This window comes from Ischnura elegans, chromosome 10 (assembly GCF_921293095.1).
Source record: "Ischnura elegans chromosome 10, ioIscEleg1.1, whole genome shotgun sequence".
Classification (NCBI taxonomy): Eukaryota; Metazoa; Arthropoda; class Insecta; order Odonata; family Coenagrionidae; genus Ischnura; species Ischnura elegans.
In genome coordinates this window covers 94679676-94704702 of record NC_060255.1, presented here as the reverse complement: position 1 = coordinate 94704702, position 25027 = coordinate 94679676, and the positions used below count along the sequence as shown (strand labels likewise).

General features: G+C 38.1%; 1 long non-coding RNA gene across 2 annotated transcripts; it reads right to left on the bottom strand.

The window, feature by feature from the left end:
* Nucleotides 1-1927: 1927 nt before the first annotated feature.
* Nucleotides 1928-24105, bottom strand: LOC124166929. 2 transcript variants are annotated; one of them, XR_006866543.1, is made up of 9 exons: nucleotides 23809-24105; nucleotides 23391-23662; nucleotides 22329-22578; nucleotides 21591-22083; nucleotides 20733-21224; nucleotides 19598-20071; nucleotides 18123-18605; nucleotides 6166-6263; nucleotides 1928-5829 (listed from the first exon to the last, which is right to left on the bottom strand). It is a non-coding gene; the product is annotated as an uncharacterized LOC124166929 (long non-coding RNA). The 2 variants fall into 2 exon arrangements; XR_006866544.1 differs by lacking the exon at nucleotides 18123-18605.
* Between the last annotated feature and the right edge of the window lie 922 nt (nucleotides 24106-25027).

Below are 25027 nucleotides of genomic sequence, written 5' to 3'. Positions count from 1 at the left end.
TGTTTGCAACAACAATAGAGTAAGTATAACTTACTCTTAAGAATATACTTACTCTATGCCACAACCCATGACCTTTTCAAATATACTTCTGCTTACATCAGATCCATCTATTTCTTGTTCTGCGGGGGTTCCCCTTAAAGTAAAAAAATAACCAGACGAGGTGAAAAATGTTCTAATGCAAGAGGAATTTTTTTTTAAATACAAGATGTCTTCATTTTCTGACTCAAAGTAGGAATTATTGTGGCAAGTCTGTCTTTTAGCAATTAGCATTTAAAATATTTGTCAATTTTTTTTTTCTATCATTGAGCTTCAATGACCCAAGTTTCCAGTTTAAAGACCTAACACTAATTTTTAATCATCACTCATCTTATGTGCAGCAATTTCACAGCTTTAACTTTGTTAACGACAGAAGAAATTCTCCCTCTACGCAGATGTTTCCATAACTTTCCATAAATTTCAACTTGCTCCTGGCAACTACACTTCCTACAATACTTTTTCCTATTGATAATTGTTCAAAGGCCTCCTAAACAATATTGTGGACTGCATCATGCTAAATAAGTTCAATTTCATCTTTAAAAGACAAATCTCAAAGATTCTCTTTAATTTATCATTACTCTAGACTACAGTGATTTTTGGCCAGATTTTTTAGATTTCACCCCACTAAGCACCATCTTCTGCTGAACCTTCCCAAATTTATCGAAATCCACGATATCCTTTCTACTCATAAACTCTCCACAATAAAGCATTTCATCTCCCAGCTGGTTGATTATTTTAAGTCCTGGGTCGGGACAACACATTATCAGATATTTACAATTAGGATTCATCAACTCTCGATGCGCATTCTTTCTTGTCAAGATAATCTACCATAATTCTTTCCTTCTTATGTAATTGTTCCTAATTTTTAAAGTAATCAAATGTTGGTTAAGTTTATTTTTAGATGCAATATGTGAAATTAAGTATAAAATAAAGAAAAAAAATAAGAATAATTCACAAAAAACATAAGAAAAATTTTAACTAATTGCTACTTAGACTGAAAAATAAAATTTTTGTATGGGATAAGACCATTTAGTAATTCGCAAAAAATATATTTCACTTGGCAAAAAATAAAGTCTTCTCAATGTTCTTAATTCAGTGTATATGCAAGTTTCTACTTTCACAGACAACGTAATACCAAAACAAAAATTTGCTCCAATAGTATTGAAATCTTAACTGGTTTGTTAGGGTGAACAGTTTCCTACAACAGCTGAAATACATCTGTAACAATCATTGATGACAATATAATCTGCCGTTAACAGAAGCATGACTGCAGAGATTCCATTAAAAAGTAAGCATAAGACCTGACCTAGTTGATTATCAGAGAAGTAATGAATTTACAAATTTAAAGGCTGTATATTCTGTTAGGGACATGACAATGTACTTGATGAATGTCCATTCAGAGTTTGCCAGATTAATATTTACCACCTCTTTAGTGATACTTCCATTTGGCACTTTCCCAGCATATGACCATAAGGGAGAATGTGGACATAAACTGCAGGTAAGTCTGAGCAGCTATCTGTCATTATAGTAAAAGTTCCCACAAAAAATTGCATCTGCTGTAATTGTCTAACCATCAAACCGAAGCAATGGTACATGTTAATCTTATTGCTGTTATGAAATGGAAGACAGCGTGAAGTAAATTAGTGGCTATGAACAATTATATATCTCTATGAAATTAAGAATTTTTCTTACAGTTTTCACAAAGTAATCCATGGCCACTTTTAAACATGTCATTGAGGTATTTGAGACTTAATTCCTTTACTATTATGAGTTTACCTCACTTTTAGGGGGAGGGGTCACAGCATTCATATGACCTTATTGCAGGAACCAGAATTAACCCCTTTAATGTTAAACCAGGTACATTCACTTACATAAAATTAAAACCAAATACCATTCCGAGAACAATTTATTTTGCACAAGAAATACAATTTTCAAGTGGGTGAAATAGCATTTATTTTCACATAACTATGAACATTTATTTTTAAGTTGGAGAATCCAGAGTTTAATTGAAAATAATTGTAAAAAATAACAAAAAATAAACAAGAAACAATATATATTTCAATAAGACCTATGCCCTATGAAGATTCAAAACAAAATACAATTGTTAGCTTGAAATGTACATGGCTAATGGCCCAAGAAAAAGTAAACTACAGAAAAATGATTTTAAAAAGTGGGCATCTACAACATTTGAAATTTCTAGAAATGCTGAGGGCATTATAATCCTTAAAGAGGACACAAAGAAACTGATAACATCAAAATTTACACAATATTTCCTTCATGTGGACTGAATAACTTTATGACAAGATAGGACATCAATCAATCACATCATTGCAGTTCTCAAAGTTATAAATGTACGATCATCCAAAGAGGAATAAATCACAACCTAAGATACACACCAAGGAGTCTGGCAAAAATGCACTTCTAGAAGCTAAATATCACAGCCTGTATGAATATTGACCAGCGGTCAAAGTTGGAATTAGTGTAATTCTTTTAAAATGGATCTGATTATTCTTATCAAAACTTATAGACCTGGAAATAGAACAGTTATAGGCACAAAAACTACTACAGTGAAAGCAATATAGGAGAAAGTCCATCATATTTTAAAATCGACTGAAGTAAGGCACAGTATATCCAGCGATGACAACCTCTGATATGCAGAGGGATGATACAAGTTTCCCACGAAGGGACCACAAAAACCACACAAGGTTATGGTCCAATATCACTCCAAAGGATGAAAGGAAGAGAAAAGAAACTGTATTAGTAAGCTGTACTCCAATTGTGCAACACAAATCAAGCAAATGGGGATTTATTAAGAATTGCCTCATTTAAAGAACAAAATGAAATTTAAAATTTAGAAACAATTTTATGTGAGAATAATGATAAAATTGTAATAACTCAATATTTACATCATTTTTTACAAGAAAAATGTACTTATTAAAACTGCAAAAGAAACTAATAATGACCAAAAAAAAGAAAAAAATCTCATGTTTCTCTTGGATGAAGAGCAAATTTAGGAGAAGCAATTCATTTGTTTAAAATTTAATCGTGATCCAAATATTGAAACAAAGAATTTGGTAAGAGATTAAAAAAAATTAAGGGAAATGAGGGCCTGAAAAGTAATAGTATTAGGAGCAAGCAATGAAATGTCACTATGTAAATCACAATTTTTACTACTAACTAATAGTCCTTTAAGAACTAAATTTAAGTTTATAATAAGTCAAATAGCAGAAGAACACATCAAATTAAACAGTCTTATTCAGAGAGTCAATGACCGCAGAGGGTGCACTTAAATGCCTATTTGCCATAAGAGAATTTATATTAGGAACCTAAACTCCAGAGCCAGCACGAAAAGAGGAGTCCCAAAGCCCTGCCTAAAGCTATTTTTATGTTTGTGTAAGGACTCCTCAATTCCCACTGGACACCGAAGAAAAGGAATCCCTTGAGGATATATTTGTAATCATCAGGATCTCTACAAGAACCAAGCTCATTCAACCTACCACACTATTGAACATGGGGACTTCAAAGTTTAGGTTTATCTTATTAAGGATAGATTTGGGTAACCTTGGGAAGGTGCCCAAGTGCTGCAACATTTCATGATTCTCCCTCCATAAAACAGATTTTCCTCCAAGTATGATTTCTCTATCACCCACGAAAGCCAAAATCAAGTGGATGGGGACATATTGACAATGGCGTAATGGAGAAGCATGCACCAACTCCCAAATATGACCTAACCTTAAAATGAATGCCTAACACATGAGATTCAGTGCACGACAACACCAGAAAACCATTTGCCACCTTAAAAATTCCCATTTTCCTGCTTGATTCAAACTTAAGGGCCCTACGATGATTGCATCACTGGCCTACGCGATTTGCCAGTGTGCCAGCACCTAGATCATGCAGGGAGAGGAGAAGACTCCCTACCACACCACTGCAATGTCCCACGGCGGAGGAGCCTCTGCTTTCCATCGACGATCCCACGAAGCACACGATATATGACTTTACACAAGTAGCCCCAAAAACTACCATACACACATACACAGGGGCATTACAAAATTGACCATGAACACAACACTTCACAATTCTTCATTGATGACATGCAAGCTGTTGCAGCATCAGGAACAGCACAGGATACGTCAGGAACGTAGGGAAGGGCAGTGTAGGTGTAAGTGAAAATCTAAGGAAAAGTCCTTCCTAAAATTAAATAGTGACCCAGGCAGCCAGATTTCACCTCCTACAGGCGAAGGCCTTTTCGCAGGAAGAGCCACTATCGTGCTAGCGATATATTATATTCAAGACCCTATTAACTAGTGACCCAGGCAGCCACATTTCACCTCCTACAGGCGACGGCCTTTTCGCAGGAGGAGCCACTATCGTGCTAGCGATATATTATTTTCATGACCCTATTAACTAGTGACCCAGGCAGCCACATTTCACCTCCCACAGGCGACGGCCTTTTCGCAGGAGGAGCCACTATCGTGCTAGCGATTCATTATATTTACGACCCTATTAACTAGTGACCCAGGCAGCCACATTTCACCTCCTACAGGCGACGGCCTTTTCGCAGGAGGAGCCACTATCGTGCTAGCGATATATTATTTTCATGACCCTATTAACTAGTGACCCAGGCAGCCACATTTCACCTCCCACAGGCGACGGCCTTTTCGCAGGAGGAGCCACTATCGTGCTAGCGATTCATTATATTTACGACCCTATTAACTAGTGACCCAGGCAGCCACATTTCACCTCCCACAGGCGACGGCCTTTTCGCAGGAGGAGCCACTATCGTGCTAGCGATTCATTATATTTACGACCCTATTAACTAGTGACCCAGGCAGCCACATTTCACCTCCCACAGGCGACGGCCTTTTCGCAGGAGGAGCCACTATCGTGCTAGCGATATATTATTTTCATGACCCTATTAACTAGTGACCCAGGCAGCCACATTTCACCTCCCACAGGCGACGGCCTTTTCGCAGGAGGAGCCACTATCGTGCTAGCGATTCATTATATTTACGACCCTAAAATCTAGTGACCCAGGCAGCCACATTTCTCCTCCCACAGGCGACGGCCTTTTCGCAAGAGGAGCCACTATCGTGCTAGCGATATATTATTTTCATGACCCTATTAACTAGTGACCCAGGCAGCCACATTTCACCTCCCACAGGCGACGGCCTTTTCGCAGGAGGAGCCACTATTGTGCTAGCGATTCATTATATTCACGACCCTAAAATCTAGTGACCCAGGCAGCCACATTTCACCTCCCAGAGGCGACGGCCTTTTCGCAGGAGGAGCCACTATCGTGCTAGCGATTCATCATATTTACGACCCTAAAATCAAGTGACCCAGGCAGCCACATTTCACCTCCCACAGGCGACGGCCTTTTTGCAGGAGGAGCCACTATCGTGCTAGCGATTCATAGTATTTACGACCCTAAAAACTAGTGACCCAGGTAGCCACATTTCACCTCCCACAGGCGACGACCTTTTCGCAGGAGGAGCCACTATCCTGCTAGCGATTCATTATATTTACGACCCTAAAATCTAGTGACCCAGGCAGCCACATTTCACCTCCCACAGGCGACGGCCTTTTCGCAGGAGGAGCCACTATCGTGCTAGCGATATATTATATTCATGACCATTTTAACTAGTGACCCAGGCAGCCACATTTTACTTTAAGAGGCGACTGCTTTTTCATAGGAAGAGCACTTAATAATTCACCGATCAATTCTCTGTCAATAATTTCTGATGTAAGATTCTATGTATAAGTTGACTTGTTTTGAGGGGGCATACGTACCTGAAATAAATAGTATAACACATCTAAGTTTAAAAAATACTTCATCACTAAGGGTTCTTTTCTATTAAAATCATTTTATAACAGAATTGTCTTTTTGCAGGTTTATATTAACTTTGTTAAAATTATTTCTTTCAAGTAAGTGCTTAATTATATACCCCATTTTGGAATTCTGATCTATTAAGTTAAATAGCCATTTTTTATTATGAGTTTTGTATTACAGAAGTGAATAAATTTTTTAGGGTTAATACATGACTTTTCTGCCTGCTTTGTTATCAGGCAAAGAATTAAGAACTACAGTTGTAACAACTATTTACTTAAGAAAAGCAGATAACATACCATTTCGTTGTTCACCAGACTGCACTTTTCACCACGGAGTTATTGGATGAATGGAACTATCATCAGTTTGACAGTATTCCTGCATGGCCAACACCTTCCTTTTAGGAAAAAAAGGAAACTATAAGCACAATAGTATTTCCACTACATACCGTAAAGTGAATCAGAATTCTTCAAATCAGTGGATTTGACCTTTTTTTCAATTTAAAACAATTAGGTGATTCAGTTAACCATGCATAATTGGATATCATTGAGAATTGGAGTTTATGTTGAAGATTTTAAGTGCAAAAAATTTTACAGTTGCACATTTTTAGTGCTAAATCAGGCAGTACTGTTAAATATTTACAGAATGAAAAAATGGCCTATAATTGCTTATAATATCAAAACCATCAAAAGAATTTTACACAACAGAACTGTCAAAAAAGCTTAACCTTAAGTTATAGAACCTTCTGAACATCAATTGCATGTCATGAGCATAGCCATTGCTTTATAGTGCAAACACTCCTACAAGATCAAGATGTCAATGCTACTAAATCTTACTCTATGCAGTAACCCATCTCATCCTACCCAAGCATGCTTCTTTTTATTCTATGTGAATTTAAGTACCTCTCCAATTAAAATTTGAAAATATTTCTCTATAGGAAACAGTGATTTCCTGTCATGTAGTAATAGAGATCAATAGTAGCCACAATGTAGTGATGAATAAATGCCATCTGAAATTGAAGAAATCTATGAAATTTGTAAGAACTTGGACATTTGAGAAATATAAGGAGCTTAAAATAATCAACATGTCTTTCAGAAGTACGTAGACAACAAGATAGGATTATGTAAAACAGGAATCATGATGATGAGCTAGAACAATATCAACGTAAGATCTCATGAGCTAGAATAATATCAGCGTAAGACGTGATGAGCTAAAATAATATCAACGTAAGATGTCACGAGCTAGAATAATATCAACGTAAGATGTCATGAGCTAGAATAATATCAACGTAAGATGTCATGAGCTAGAATAATATCAACGTAAGATGTCATGAGCTAGAATAATATCAACGTAAGATGTCATGAGCTAGAATAATATCAACGTAAGATGTCATGAGCTAGAATAATATCAATGTAAGATGTCATGAGCTAGAATAATATCAACGTAAGATGTCATGAGCTAGAATAATATCAACGTAAGACGTCATGAGCTAGAATAATATCAACGTAAGACGTCATGAGCTAGAATAATATCAACGTAAGACGTGATGAGCTAGAATAATATCGACGTAAGACGTGATGAGCTAGAATAATAACGTGAGACGTGATGAGCTAGAATAATATCAACGTAAGACGTGATGAGCTAAAATAATATCAACGTAAGACGTGATGAGGTAGAATAATATCAACGTAAGATGTCATGAGCTAGAATAATATCGACGCAAGACGTGATGAGCTAGAATAATAACGTGAGACGTGATGAGCTAGAATAATAACGTGAGACGTGATGAGCTAGAATAATATCAACGTAAGACGTGATGAGCTAAAATAATATCAACGTAAGACGTGATGAGGTAGAATAATATCAACGTAAGATGTCATGAGCTAGAATAATATCAGCGTAAGATGTCATGAGCTAGAATAATATCAGCGTAAGATGTCATGAGCTAGAATAATATCAGCGTAAGATGTCATGAGCTAGAATAATATCGACGTAAGACGTGATGAGCTAGAATAATAACGTGAGACGTGATGAGCTAGAATAATATCAACGTAAGACATGATGAGCTAAAATAATATCAACGTAAGACGTGATGAGGTAGAATAATATCAACGTAAGATGTCATGAGCTAGAATAATATCGACGCAAGACGTGATGAGCTAGAATAATAACGTGAGACGTGATGAGCTAGAATAATAACGTGAGACGTGATGAGCTAAAATAATATCAACGTAAGATGTCATGAGCTAGAATAATATCAGCGTAAGATGTCATGAGCTAGAATAATATCAGCGTAAGATGTCATGAGCTAGAATAATATCGACGTAAGACGTGATGAGCTAGAATAATAACTTGAGACGTGATGAGCTAGAATAATATCAACGTAAGACGTGATGAGCTAGAATAATATCAACGTAAGACGTGATGAGGTAGAATAATATCAACGTAAGATGTCATGAGCTAGAATAATATCGACGCAAGACGTGATGAGCTAGAATAATAACGTGAGACGTGATGAGCTAGAATAATATCAACGTAAGACGTGATGAGCTAAAATAATATCAACGTAAGATGTCATGAGCTAGAATAATATCAACGTAAGATGTCATGAGCTAGAATAATATCAACGTAAGATGTCATTAGCTAGAATAATATCAACGTAAGATGTCATGAGCTAGAATAATATCAACGTAAGATGTCATGAGCTAGAATAATATCAACGTAAGACGTGATGAGCTAAAATAATATCAACGTAAGATGTCATGAGGTAGAATAATATCAACGTAAGATGTCATGAGCTAGAATAATATCAACGTAAGATGTCATGAGCTAGAATAATATCAACGTAAGATGTCATGAGCTAGAATAATATCAACGTAAGATGTAATGAGCTAGAATAATATCAACGTAAGATGTCATGAGCTATAATAATATCAACTCAAGACGTGATGAGCTAGAATAATATCAACGTAAGACGTGATGAGCTAGAATAATATCAACGTAAGATGTCATGAGCTAGAATAATATCAACGTAAGATGTCATGAGCTAGAATAATATCAACGTAAGATGTCATGAGCTAGAATAATATCAACGTAAGATGTCATGAGCTAGAATAATATCAACGTAAGATGTCATGAGCTAGAATAATATCAACGTAAGATGTCATGAGCTAGAATAATATCAACGTAAGATGTCATGAGCTAGAATAATATCAACGTAAGATGTCATGAGCTAGAATAATATCAACGTAAGATGTCATGAGCTAGAATAATATCAACGTAAGATGTCATGAGCTAGAATAATATCAACGTAAGATGTCATGAGCTAGAATAATATCAACGTAAGATGTCATGAGCTAGAATAATATCAACGTAAGATGTCATGAGCTAGAATAATATCAACGTAAGATGTCATGAGCTAGAATAATATCAACGTAAGATGTCATGAGCTAGAATAATATCAACGTAAGATGTCATGAGCTAGAATAATATCAACGTAAGACGTGATGAGCTAGAATAATATCAACGTAAGACGTGATGAGCTAGAATAATATCAACGTAAGACGTGATGAGCTAGAATAATATCAACATAAGACGTGATGAGCTAGAATAATATCAACGTAAGACGTGATGAGCTAGAATAATATCAACGTAAGACGTGATGAGCTAGAATAATATCAACGTAAGACGTGATGAGCTAGAATAATATCAACGTAAGACGTGATGAGCTAGAATATTATCAAGCTTGAGTTGGGATACTGCTTAAAGCACTGGAATAATTCAAAAGATTCCTTCAGTACAACTAACTGAGAAATAAGTTTAATACACTAAGATATCACTGAAGTAATCAAACAGTTCAGGAGGACAAAATAATAGACTTAGGTGACAAATGCTGTCATTGGCAGAGGAAGGGAAGGAATCAGCAAATTTAATTGGCCTAAAGAGAGACTTGTGGGGTGGATGCTTTAGGACCCACACAGGATCGCTGAAGAATAATGCCCAAGTGCTTAAAGCACTGGAATGCATGTGACAAGATTCGTTCAGTACAATGAAAGGATAGCTGCAGTAAAATTAGAGACTTAACCAATAAATTCCATAGTGGTACATATTTACATATCTACAACAGATAAGGATAGAGAAGTTAAATAAATGAAGACTTTACTGAAGCAATCAAACAAGGAGGTAAGAAATCCTTATGGGAATTTCTTCGTAGGCTAAGGCTAGGATGGAAAAGTAACTGGAAAATAATTCTGAAAGGAACAAAGGATTCCAACAGAGGAGACAGGCACCCATCCCAGAGCTTTGGTTGCCAACAGTTTAAGAATCACATGCAAAGAAGATGCTAGGAATCAAAGGAATCCACAATAACTATTTTAGGGAAGCAGAGGTATAGGGACCAAATGAAAGACATAATGCTACCCTGGGGGGCATATATCATTAGTTGTCACTATCTAATGATTGAATGCAGTCTGATATTCAAGAAATAAATGAAATCTGAAGAACTCATATTTGAGAAACATAAGGAGCTAAAAATATTAACATTTAAGAAAGTAATAGATTGCAGGATATGATTATGTTAAAACTAAGAAATCAAGGAATGAGATAGAATAATATCCAAAGTGGGTTACAGAAGGCTGCCATATAGCTTTGAAGGAGAAGAAAATTTATTATGAAAAAGCCAAGGATCGTTGAAGTGATACGTTCGCATGCATTCTAAACCTCAGTTCTTCATCGAATACATTAGAAAGTAGAAGAATGCAAAAAATGACCAAGGACAGACTTGCCGCAAGAGAATAAGGAAAACAAGCAAGTATGAATAAATGCTAAGGAAAAGATCAGCAATTTATCCTCCAAAAAAGGAAAGTAGAAGCAGTCATTAGAACAGTCAAACTATTTCAAGGAATGGTGCACTAGAGCTAACAGTGTAAAGTAAAACTATGGAATTTTTTTGATTGAAAACAAAGACAAAGGAAAGAGATGGAATGAGTACCAAAAGGAGTTTCACAACTGAAGAAAACTCTGCCCAAATGTTATCAAAGAAGAAAGTGACATAGAAAAGATGACATGGGAGTGTCTGCATCTAAACAACTGAATATGACTCTGCAAATAGAGATGTGTGAAAGAATAGGGGTCTAAGAATGGATGATATTCCAACACAGCATTAGCCCTTAGTGTTGGGGAGCACTATCGCACTCCTCATGCAATGTCATTCTTAGATGCTGATAATTAACTAATCTTACAATTGTCAATATTCATTCTAACTTAACAGTAACTATTCAGATTGTAAAAATTAACTCCCAATGCCAAAAATTCGTATAATAATATAATAAAAAGGTGAAACAACATATAAAGATTTCTTAAATTTTTTGGAAATTATACCTTCACTTGTTTTTGAGACCTAGTTTTTTTCCCTAACCTACTGCAAAATCAGCAAAAATGCCTCTGCACTTTTGGCATAGTACCTAACTAATTGGTTGGCACTCAAAGGGTTAAGCAGGAGAAGAGCTGCGGAGAAGTGAAAAGTGAAAGCTGTAAAAATTTGGCGCTCTTCAAGAATCAAGATAAAATTGATCAACCGAAGAAGTAATGAGGAAATACCGAGATGAGTGCAAGAAAATAAGCCTTCTAAAAACCCTAAGGAAAAGAACAGACCACTAAGATTGCCACATTATGATGGCCTGATGAAGAAAATCTCAAAAGGACGTATATTGAGAGAACTGCAAAAGAGTCCTGAATGAGTTGCACAGGGAAAGCTATTTAGGATAAAAGGTAAGAAATATGCCATCATAAAAATGTTGGGGTTTCATTCTTTTGCCTGCTATCAGCCAGCAAGGTTGGCAGGCGTGAGAAGGTGCCACTCATTTTTTTTGTGTGTATTAGTCGTGCAGTCGCGACTAGTGATGTAACATGTGTCTCTTGTAAGTTATCCATTCCTGCATATTGTGCATTTTTACTGCCCACATCAAGTTAAACTGCCAATCAGCCAACAGGTTATGGTCCCAGCATACCTATCAACCTCAAACTGACAAGGAGTGACAAGTGTTTTTCTAGAGAATAACGTTGAAAAGAATTTGTGCTGCTGGCATTAATTGAGAGAAAATGGCTGACGAAGGGAAAGCGCACGAAGACTATAATTACTTGAGGTTGAATCAACATAATTACTATGTGTGGGCTATCCGTACACAAGCAGGACTAGTGGAGAAGAACTGTTGGAATGTGGTGACCATGGATTCGTCTGATTAAAGAAAGGGATACAAAAACTGCATCAAACCTATCTCAGGACTGTCAATGTTCAGGAATATACTATGGCAATTCTTTTACACCTCGAGGGGATTGACTATTTCACTGTGATGACAACAAGTACATGAGCAGCACCTGCCATTGCACACACATCAGTACTGCAAGCTCAGACATGGTCCCTGCACTGATGCACATTTTGTCACTTAAACACTGACCATATGCCATATGAGTTTTCAGATTGAAAAATTCAGCAAGCTATACACAATCAACCTCATTCCATTATTAGCTCGATTAAGAGAATGGAAAAAACAATTCTGGTGAAATTAGGAAGATCGATTCAAATGCACATAAACCATTTAAAAGTATAATGTAGGGTAGATGGAGAAACAGGAAAGCTCCCTATTGAACATTTGAGTAAGACAGGGAGATAAGATTTCACATTTAATTTTTAATATTTCATTGGAAGAACCTTTGAAAAAGGTAAGGAGTATACAAAGAGGTATCAAATATGCCAGCTGATTTGAACATTATAGCATTTGATAGTGTGATTTTAGCAGTAAGATTGGATACCCTCCACTATCTGAAAAGTTAGTAAGAATGCAAGGCAGAAGGAATAGAGCCAAATAAAGAAAAACAGCACAACTTTGAACAAAGTGCTAATAACAGGAGTGTTAAAGATATTGCAAACTATTGCATTGAATGTGTAGAGAGTTCTGTGTATCTAGGAGTAACAACAAATAGTTCAAACAAAAAATTTTTGAGATAAAAAATTAGCAAATGCCAATGAAGGCTTTGGAGCCTATCATAAGTATCACATGTTATGATCACACTATCACCATGTTACAAAATAAGATTGTATGGAAGAATTACAACCCATCTCTAAATGGAAGTGAAGCTTGGGTCCACACGAAGAAACCCTACAGCACACTTTACGAAGTAATCTGGTATATTTTTAAAAATATTGAATTAATAGAAGACCCAGGTATCGTATAGCAGTGATTAGAAAAAGAATAAGCTTCCTAGGCCATGTTCTGTGGAGACATGGAGGAACAAAGCTGAAAGAGATTTGCAATGCAAAACCAGCAAGTGGAAAATTTAAAGTCAGACCGAACATAAGACAGGGTAATGAAGTAGAGGACCCAGTCACGTAACTATGGGGGGAAGAGAAGGATAGATCCCCAAGGCTTTCAGATCAGAAATTTCAAAAAATTCAAAACCATTGTCTAGTTTTCACTTATAACTGCATCTCCTTTATGTTACTTTTTTTTTGGTGCCATAATTATGTAAAATGTATTTCCAGGCATGTTATTTTCCAAAATTTTCCCGAACACCTTAGGGGGGAAGAGAGGGTCACCAACCCAGGCCATCTCATTCCCTCCCAAAGCATATACCTAGTCACGCTACAGAGGACCATTGAGGCTGGGCCAAAGTAACGCCAGACAGCCACAGCAACAAGTATTGCCTTATTGTCAAGTCTTGTGTGCACAAGATTGTTTACAGACCATGGGTGCATCCCCCGAGGGGCAGCAAAAAAAATTGCTTAATTCTTAAAGCAAAATCAGTACTGAATTTAAACTAAATTATTCAACAGATTTTCCTTAAACCTACAAAAAATGATACAAGGAGTCGCAGCTACTCCACTCAATTTATATAATGACATGATGGAATTCTCTTGGGTAAAATATTACGGAGGTAAACTAGTCCCCCATTAGGATCAACAGGCAGGAATTACTCGAGAGGGCACATCAGTGAAAGGTGATTGACTTAAAGAGGAACATAGAACGTTCGATCACTTTGTACCTGCGTTAGGCTACAGAACTTGAAGGTGGAGATGCGGAGAACCAACCTCGCTGTATAAGGCATCAGCGCAATGAAGTGGCCCCAAGAAGGAGACTTATGGAGTGAAAGCTACAGAATGATATACACAGGATTGCTAAATGGTAATGCTGGAGTAGGCATAATGCTTTGAAAGAGTGCCAGGATGTGTGTTAAAAGCTACCTGCAGTTTAATGAAAGGATAGTAATGGTGAAGATAGATACTAAACCCGTAGCTACTGTAATGGTACAGGTTTACATGCCTACGTCAGATTATGAAGACGAAGAAGTAGAAGATGTCTACCAAGATATAGCGGAAGTTATCAAGCAGGTAAGAGGGGAAGAAAATCTTATTATTTTAGGGGACTGGAACACTGTCGTCGGCGAAGGTCAAGACGGAATAATAACTGGGAAATATGGGTTGGGTAACCGAAGTGAAAGAGGAGAAAGGCTACTTGAATTCTGCACGGAGCACAGGCTAGTGGTTGCCAACACTTTATTCAAAAATCCCCTGCGAAGAAGATACACGTGGAAGATGCCAGGAGACCGCAGAAGATTCCAAATCGACTACATTCTAGTGAAAAAAAGATTCAGGAACCATGTGAAGGACTGCAAAAGTTATCCAGGGGCAGCTAATGATAGTGACCATAACTTAGTTATGATGAAATGCCACCTTAAATTTAAAAAATTGAAGAAAGCCGTAAAAAACATATGGCAGGTTGAAAAATTGAGGGAGGTTCAGCATCAACTGGCTTTTAAAGAGGCTGTAGTAAAGAAAATGGTGGAGGATACGACCAATAAGCCAATGGAATAGAGTTGAAAAACCATTAGAAGTGGTCTGCAGGCAGCAGCTGAGGAAGTTTCTGGTAAAAGAAGAGACTTTATGAAAAACCATGAATCACGCAGGAACTATTAGATCTCATTGAAGAAAGAAGAAAATACAAGGTTGCGAAAAAAGGAAGGACAGAATCGTTAGAAGAGGATAAGGAACAAAATATGTCGTAAAGCGCGGAAGGCTAGAGAAACGTGGATGAAAAATATTTGTGAAGACGTACAAAAAACAATCTTAAACATGGAAAAGTAGAGGCTGCCTATAGGAGAGTGAGGAACCACTTTAAGGAAAGGGGCATAAGATGTAATACCCTTAGGGACGAAAACTGAGAACTAATGAATGAAAACGAAGAAAAAGGGAAGAGATTGAAGGAATATCTGGAAGATCTGTACAAAGGAAGCAGCCTCCGAACGAATGCTATCGAAAACGAGAGGGAAGTGGATGCCGATGACATGGGAGCCCCAATTTTAAGATCGGAATTTGATGCGGCTGTAAGAGACCTCAGGATAAATAAAGCGTCTGGCATTGATGACAATCCTGCAGAACTAATTAAAAATTCAGGAGAGAAGATGGTGAACCAGCTATACAAAATCATTAGTGAAGTGTATTCCACAGGTGAGATACCAAAGGATTTCGAGAGGAACATTATAATCCCTATTTATAAGAAGGAAAGAGCAGAAAAGTTCGAAGACTTTAGGACCATAAGCCTTACTACACATGCATCACAGATACTGACTAGGATCATCTATAGAAGAATGGAACGAAAAGCAGAAGAGTACTTTGATGTGGAACAATTTTGATTCAGAAAAAAACGAAGGCACAAGCGAAGCAATATTGGCCCTTAGATTTCTTACAGAGAAGAGAATGGAAAAGAAAAAGCCAACATTCGTTGCGTTCGTAGCCTTATAGAAAGCATTTCATTTAAGATTGGAGCACAATGCTTGGAATCCTAAAGGAAATTGGGGTTCTTTATAATGACAGAAGAATCATCCACAGTTTATACAAAAACCAAGTAGCCGTGATAAAATCATGGCCCAGCTGTGAAGAAGCAAGAATTAGGAAAGGAGTGCAACAAGGCTGTAGATAGTCACTCATAATTTTCAACGTTTGCATTGAGAAAGCCATGAATGAAATCAAGGAAAAGGTATTGGAGTGAATATCCATGGAGAAAAAATTAGCATGCTAAGATTTGCCGATGACATAGCCATAATAGCAGAAACAGACTGATTTGAAAAATATTCTGGTTTATATGGGTAGGGTAATGGGTTGATATCAACTGAAAATAATCACGAAGAAAACCAAGATCTTAGTATACATCAGAAGAGAAGTTGAGACTAGCATTAAAATAGGGAAGCAAAAACTGATAGAGGTGGATGAATTCAGTTATTTGGGAAGCAAGTTAACTAGTGACTTAAGTATGAAAAAATATCAACAGAATAACTCAGGCAAAGAGAGCGTTCCACCAAAAGAGAGACCTGCTTACAGCGGGAAACTTAAATATGGAAGTAAAGAAACAATTTATAAAATCATACATTTGGAGTATGCTCCTATACGGAAGTGAGGCATGAACAATGAACGCAGCGGAGGAAGCAAGGATAGAAGCCTTCGAAATGTGGTGCTACAGAAGAATGATGAAAATCAAATGGATCGACCGAGTCAGTAACGAGGAAATCCTAAGAAGAGAAGCCTCATGAAAACCTTAATAAGAAGACTGTACAACCTAATAGGCCACATCTTGAGACATGACAACGTGATGAAGACAATCGTCGAGGGACAAGTGGAAGGCAAGAACTGAAAAGGAAGATCTCGAACAAAATATATGTGACACGTAAAGAGAGATGTGAAAGAGAAGGAATATGTTGGTGTGAAAAGATTAGCTGTTAGGAGAACTGAGTTGAGAGCTGCGTCAAACCAATGCTATGCAATGACTGTTGACCAGTGATGATGATTAGTATAAAGTATTTAACTAAAATAGAACTATTTTTTCAAGGAAATAATCTCAAATCCCATGGCTTGTCCACACCTAGATCACGGCTTGGCCCCCAAACCCCCCCCCCCCACCCCCTATAGTTATGATCCTGAGCACGCCCTTGTTGCAGACTTCAGTAATCAAAGCTTTCGTGGGGCAAACAAATTCAAGAATTTCCAAAATGATAGTTAGAAATTATATCCAGAGGCTGTAGTAGCCAACACCATCAAGGTGCTAAATGATGGAGAAATTTAGTAATACAGAAATGCACAGAAGGGCTTCAACTGCCCACTTCATACATGCGATTCACAAAAAATACCACCGAATGAAAACATTTTCCTCATCAGCTGCACACAATACTGATTGATATGGGAAATCATGAAGGCAACTTAACAAATCAGCTCATGTTCAACATTATCATCTGCTTTCTTATGAATGTGACTGATGACAAAACACCTACAGGGAATACATTTAGCAAAACCTTTCCTTGAAAACCAAAAATTTTCCTTGACCTACATAATTCAAATTTAACATACGTGCACCTTTTCATTTCTTGGTCGCTTTGATTATCATGCACACAACAGCTTTATTGAGTTAACCATCCTTAATCACTTACATTGAATGTGTTATGGTCATTTTCCAGATGATACTATTTAATTACACACAGAGATACAAGCGTCATAAATGATTGTTTTTCTCTGAACTAAGGGGAAACTAATTCATGCACACAATGACAAGGGCACAGCTAGGAATTAAGGCTGGGGGGTTGGGGGGGTTTGGGTGCAACTAATATTGGTATGTGTGGGGGTATGGTATACCCACCAGGAGAAGCGATCGGTGCGAGATTAATAATTGTGGAATTTTAAGATAAATGGTTGAAAATTGTGAGTTTTACATCTTTCTGAGAGATATTCGATTAATCCCTACACTATTCTATTAGTAAAATCTATCCAATTAAGTAAAATGGATTAAACTTAAAAATTTCTCTGAACTGAGGGGGTTTGTCCCCCTAAAATTCCCCCTCGCTTCGCTGCTGCACAAAGATATCCCAGGAAAGGTAAGCCTAATGTACACTTGTATTGACCTAAGTGGGACTACTATGTTGCCATCATAATTGAAAAAATGAAATAATTTACTAATCGGAACACCTGGAGAATATCTGTAAATAAATTGGGTTGTCCACGATTATCCATAACTGAAGCGCACAAAATTTCTAGCAACAAATTTTATAAGATTGTTTCTGAACTCCAATTTAATATCAGTATAAAGCCTGACAAGCGATCTGCATTGACTATAACAATTGACCACACACTGACCTAAATAGACCATAGCAATTGACCACTCATTGACATACAATGAGTTCACTAAGTCACTTAAATATGAAGAAAGTCTTTACTCACCATAATATGTTCCAAGGCTGCAGCATGATGACCGAAGTTTAGACGAAATCTTCCACATCCTGGCAGCAGTAAAGTTTGAAGCTTCAATTCTGAAAATATTCCCTCGATGGAGAATTGAACCTAACAGCTGATGTCATCGTTACGGAAGGTACAGGAGGCCACGGCATGACGTCCAGGCGAAATCTACAATTTGTCCTCAGTGGTAAATTTGAGCGATGGTTCGGATGGTATTCTCCTCTGCTGGAGAACTGAAGCTTAACAGCTGATTCCACCGCTACGGAAGATGCAGAAGCTGGGCACGGCTAGATGCCCTTAGTTCAAGTGAAATCTTCCACTTGGCAGCAGTAATAGATGTGGATGATAGTCAATCGCAGTAGAAGTTCTAAAACAGCTGATGCCGTCTTAACGCAAGTTTCGGAACAATGTTCCTGTCGTAAAGAGTGATTTACTGATCTGGAACTCAGAAGTAGCGTCGTTCACGGCCTGAAAAGGAATAATATTACCATGTATTAAGTGACTTTCTGTACTAATAATCTTTAAGGTAGGTAATCCTAATTTATTCCTAAATTTACTCCTAAGTGAGTTTGCTAAGTAATCGTTGTTATCGAGAAAATGAAAATTCTTTTCTCTGAATACTTTGAGAATATCTGAATTAACTAGATCATCCACGATGTCAGCTGCACAGCGATGGGGGTGTTTTGTGAGATAAATCCCCCCCAGAGCTTATAAATATATAGGTTTAATTCTTTTATGTAATTAGATTAGGATTACTTTTAGAATTGTGTTAGGATTAACCAAACATCCCTCAGAAAGCCGTAAAAGTTGCCATTTTGAACCATTAATCTAAAAAATTTGCTGGATGAGGGCCTCCTGAACTCATGTTTACCCTGGCAGGTATGCAATACCCCCGAGCCCCTAAGAATTAGTTTCACCTAAACCCCCCCACAGCCTTAATTCTTAGCTATGCCCCTGCATGACATCCAAAATTGAAGTGCACGAAATTTCTAGCAACAAACGTTTGCAGATTGTTTCCGAACTTCAAACTAATCTTACATCAGAATAAAGCCTAATGAGTGACCAGAGGGTCCGAGTTAAAAAAAAAAAAAACATTAGGGGGGGCCCAAAATGGGGTAGGGCTTTTCCACGAAATTTTATAAATTGTTAGTTTAAAGTTTTCTTTAAGCATTTTAGAAGAGTCATAATCAACATTAGAACCCTGAAAACTCATCTCAATAGCTGGACACTCCTGGGAAAAAAAATCCCAAAGCCTGACTTTTTTTCCTCACCCCATTACAAATCTGAGGCGGCTCGGGCTCCCTCAGGCCCCATGTAGTTGGCACCACCGCGAGCAACCTGCACTGACCATAGCAATTGACCACTCAATGACCTACACTGGCCATAGGATTTGATCACACAATGACATGCACGAATGAGATCACTAAAGTCACTTAAATATGAATAAAGTCTTTACTCACCGAAATATGTTGTGAGGCCACAGCACGATGCTGAAAGTTTAGACAATATCTTCCACATGCTGGCAGGAGTAATTTGAAGCTTCAATTACGAAAATATTCCCTCGATGGAGAATTGAACCTAACAGCTGATGTCATCGTTACGGAAGGTACAGGAGGCTGCGGCATGACGTCCAGGTGAAATCTTCAGGTTCTCCATGGTAAATTTGAGTGTTGATTCGGATGATATTCCTTCGCTGGAGAATTGAAGCTAACAGTTGACGCCACCGCTACAGAAGTTGCAGGTGGGGAGGGCGGCTAGGTGTCCTTAGTTCAAGCCAAATCTTCCACTTGCGGCAGTAAGAGACGTGGATGATAGTCAATCGCAGTAGCAGTTCTAAAACAGCTGATGCCATCTTAACGGAAGTTACGGAACAATGTTCCCGAAGCAAAGAGTGATTTATTGATCTGGAACTCTGAAGTAGCGTTGTTCACGGCCTGAAAAGGAATGATATTACCATGTATTAAGTGACTTTCTTTACAAATAATCCCCAAGTAAAGTAACACTAGTTTATCCCTAAATTTACTCCCAATTGAGTCTGCTAAGTAGTCGTTATCATTGAGAATATGAAACTATTTTTTTATCCTAACACATGGAGAAAACTTGTAAATAAACTAGATTATCAATGATGTATCCAAAACTGAAGCACACGACAATTCTAGCTACAAATGTAAACTGATTGTTTCTGAACTTTAATCTCACATTAGAATAAAGCCTGACTAGTGACCAGGGGAGCAGAGTTTAAAAAGTACTGGGGGCACAAACCGGGGGGGGGGGGGGGGAGGGTTTTGGCTTTCCCCGTTATATTTTATAAATTTTGAGTTTAAAGTTTTTTAAAAGCATTTTTGAGGAGTAAGATTATCAACATGTGAACCCTGAAAAAACTACTCTCAATAAGTAATCTCTTCGGGGAAAATCGAAAAGCCTGACATTTTCCTCACCCCATAATGAATTTTTGAGGGGGCTCGGGCCCCCTTAGGCCCCATGGAGTCTGTGCCACTGCAAGTTAACTGCACTGACCATAGCAATTTACCACATATTTACATGCACGAATGAGTTCACTAAAGTCACTTAAATATGAATAAAGTCTTTACTCACCGAAATATGTTCCAAGGCTGCAGCATGATGACCGAAGTTTAGACGAAATCTTCCACATCCTGGCAGCAGTAAAGTTTGAAGCTTCAATTCTGAAAATATTCCCTCGATGGAGAATCGAACCTAACAGCTGATGTCATCGTTACGGAAGGTACAGGAGGCCGCGGCAGGACATCCAGGCAATATCTTCAACTTGTCCTCCGTAGTTAATTGGAGCACTGTTTCCAATGGTATTCCTTCGCTGGAGAATTTAGGCAAACAGCTGATTCCACCGCTACGGAAGTTTCAGCAGCTGGGCTCGGCTCCATGTCCACATTCAAGCGAAATCTTCCACTTGGCGGCAGTAATGAATTTAAGCTTTCGTTTGAATTGCATTCTCTCGCTGGGGAATGGAATCAAACAGCTGATGCCATCGCTATGGAGGTTGCAGAAGCATGTTCACTAAACGCATAGTGATTTCAGAAATTCGACTTCCGAAGTGGCGTCGTTTAAGGCCTGAAAAGGAATAATATTACCATGCATTAAATGACTTTCAGTACCAATAATCCTTAAGGTAACAATTTATCCCTATATTTACTGCCAAGTGAATCTCCAAAGTAATCGTCACTATACAGAATATGAAACTTTATTTACAGGTATTCTTAAAGTGTTCGGATAAAAAAAAAACTATCGTCAATGATCCATTCAAAACTGAAGCGAACGAAATTTCTGGCAGCAGAATTTTTTATCGTTTGTTCCTGAACTTCAATCTAATCTTACATCTGAATAAATCCTGACGAGATACCAACACTGACCGCAGCAATTGACCACACTATCACATACACTAATGAAATCACTTAAGTCACTTAAATGTGAACTCACCGAAATATGTTCCGAGGTTCGCAGCATGATGCACGAAGTTTAGACAATATCTTCCACATACTGGCAGGAGTAAAATTTGAAGCTTCTATTCCGAAAATATTCCCTCGATGTAGAATTGAAGCAAACTGCTGATGTCATCGTTACGGAATGTACAGGAGGCCGCGGCATGACGTCCACGCGAAATCTTCAACTTGTCCTCCGTGGTAAATTTGAGCGATGGTTCGGTTGGTATTCCTTCGCTGGAGAAGAGAAGCAAACAGCTGATTCCACCGCTACGGAAATTACAGGTGCTGGGCGCGGCTAGATGTCAGCAGTTCAAGCTAAATATTCCACTCGGCGGCAGTAACGAATTTAAGCTTTACTTTGGATTGTTCTCTCGCTGGGGGAATGGAATCAAACAGCTGATGCCATCGCTATGGAGGTTGCAGAAGGATGTTCACTAAACGCATAGTGATTACAGGGATTAGAATCCCAAAGTGGAGTCGTTCAAAGCCTGAAAAGGAATAATATTACCATATAAAAAATGACTGTAGTACAATTATTAGCGATTAGTAGCAATTACTAGCGATTTCATAAGTTTACTAAATAAACCTTAGCATCCAAAAATGATAACTTTATTATGATATCTATTGAAATGCAAGTAATAATATTACAATCTCGCATGCCACCACTTTTTCTTTGAACAGTAATAGATCAAAACAGGATTGAACGAAAGAAAAAATATTTAACTTTACTCACCACCAAGTAATTCTCTCCGAGGAATCAGACTTGACGTACGTGTATTCCTTCAAAACGTCACGATGGATCACGACCCAACCTTTTGAATGAAGAGCCCACTTGCGAAGATATTTCACACGACTCTCCCGTCCGACAATCCGCTTCATCTGGACGACATGGGTTTGAAGCTGTTGCTGGGTGAAAATAGACCCTCATCCTTTCATCAAGCATTCTAATCAAGATTTATAGGGATGCATGCCAGTTATACGACCTGTAAATGAGAAAGAAAAACTTAGTGAACAACGATAAAGAACGGAAAGAAACATAAAAAATTAAAACGTCTATTAGATTAGGTTACAAAAAGTTTTCAATGGATTGGAAAAGCTTGAATCACGTGTTCATTTTTTTCTGCACCTTAAGAGCGACAGATCCAATGATAAAGGAAATATTAACGTTCCACGCAATCATTTTCCACGATGGAATGAAAATCCTATCCCTTTTCCATTCACTCAACGTCCCTTTTTCCGTCATTGAAACCATAGCTACCACAGTCTTTCGGCCAACCAGAATGCACGGCCGCTAACAGCGATTGAATCACGGTTGTATCTACGGTACGTGAATGATTACGCGATGGCAAAAGGGACGTTGGGAATGACACATTCGGAAAATCGTAGGTCGAGTAATTACTTTATTTTTAGTTTCTTAGAACCTACCGCCGGAGTTATTACCCTGAGGTACGGAAAATATGATCGCGTAATTTAGGATAAAAACTATGAAACCTCTGCCGCAGTAGCATAGCCAGGGGAAGGTCCGGACACCACCTCGATATTTGAAACAATTACTTTGCATCATATAGGAAAATATTGAACGATCATGAATTCGCTAAAGATTTCTTTAACAAATGAGATATTTTGACTATGAAATGTGTTAAAACTAGTTTAAAACCCTGAACTTAGTACCCTGCTTTTCAAAAATTTCCCCCCTAATTTTGGAAACCCCCGGCGAACGAAATTTCTGGCTACCCCATTGCTCTGCCGATTACGTTATGAACGGGCATAATTAAAAATTAGAGGAAAAACTCACCGAAATCTTTTATTTCCGAAGTTTTGCAGAGAATTTTTTTCCGCTGAGGCAATTTCGCAGCGGGCAGCGCTGCGATGAAGACTGTCTAACGCAGGTGCAGTCAAATCTCGCGGTAACCGCGATGAGCCACTTGAAATCGTGGAGTAGCTACGAATACTTTTTCCAGGAACTTCTCCCATTCAACGGAAAGATCCCACGTGCTACTTGACGCAATCAAGTGGCGCCCAGCAATTTCATTGCGCTGGTAATGGAATTCTTACTTCAACTGGGGTCTGAAAATGTAAAAAAAGATAACTTTAGCGCACAAACTAAAAAATAGAACTAAAATTGCCACACTGTTTAAAAAATTACTACGAATCTAAAAAATTAAATAAAATGGCATGCAACTCTATTATTAACATAAGTTTGAATTACTTACCCAACTATGACACCTTTTCGGCCACCGTAAATAAGACACGTTGAAGAGAGCAAGGCGACAGATTAAGAGTTTAAACCTGGTAATCAAATTATATTATTCTTAATAAAAAACGTTAAATGATCAATGCAAACCAGCTGCATGAACGTTGAAGAAAGCGGCATCGCCACATGTAATACGACTGAATATAGTTTCTATAAATGAGCGAAATCACGGCCGTGAAAGAAAGTGAACCAAAGTCGGCAAGTAAAGTGCAGTTAGTAAGAGCTCCCGACTGGAGACCGTAGCAGTATGACTCGCACTTAGGAACGCCGGCAAAATGACGGAGACCACGTGAAGCAGCTCAATTTATACTGAGGTTCGCCGGCGATAGGGGAGGGTTGAGAGGGGGTCTCCGTTCAGGGGGTGGCTTCCCCACCCTGCCTTCCCTCACCTCCTCCCCCTTCGCTAATACGCAGTGCAGCGAGCAGCAGGAACAGTCCCTCGCGGGCGACGTCATACCACCTTCAGGCGTCAGATTGCGCCCCCACGTGGGAGATTACAACGACCGACTCACGAGTAAAATCGAATATATATCTCTACAGAACCAGGGGCCGTATTCTGTATTTCGTCGGTGCCGCACCGGTCGGTTTCCCTTTCAAGCCCACCGACTGGACATCAAACCGTACCGACAACGGATTCCGCACCGACGACGACACTTTCAGCGATTCTGTAAGGTCGTCGGTTTCAAACCAGTCGGTACGGTTCCCTCTCCTTCCCAAACAGGGAAAATCCGAATATATCCGAAGTTTCACGTGTCTCCACCAATGAAAGAAGGGTAAAAACAAGAGAAGGCTCATTGGCACAGTTTGTTGTCGTCATTCTCAATCTTTTTATTTGCGGAAATTACGACTTATTGCTAGATTAAGATAAACGATATTGGATAAGTTGTTAACAATGCTTATATAATGTGTGGTAGTAATGCTGTACCTACAGAATCGAAGGAAACAATATTACAACATCACAATAAAGTTTGTATGTGATGGAGATTGTTGTTGCTGGAATGAATTATTGAAACTATCCTTGAGATCGTAGTTTCTTTTTTTAAATATTGGTTCCGTATAATGCTATTTATTCATGATTTGGTAATATAGTTGTCATTAAGTAAGTTCCGTATAAATGTTATCAACGGAAGGTTACCCGTAGCAGACGAAAATAGCATACCATGGAACGTGAACGTAGG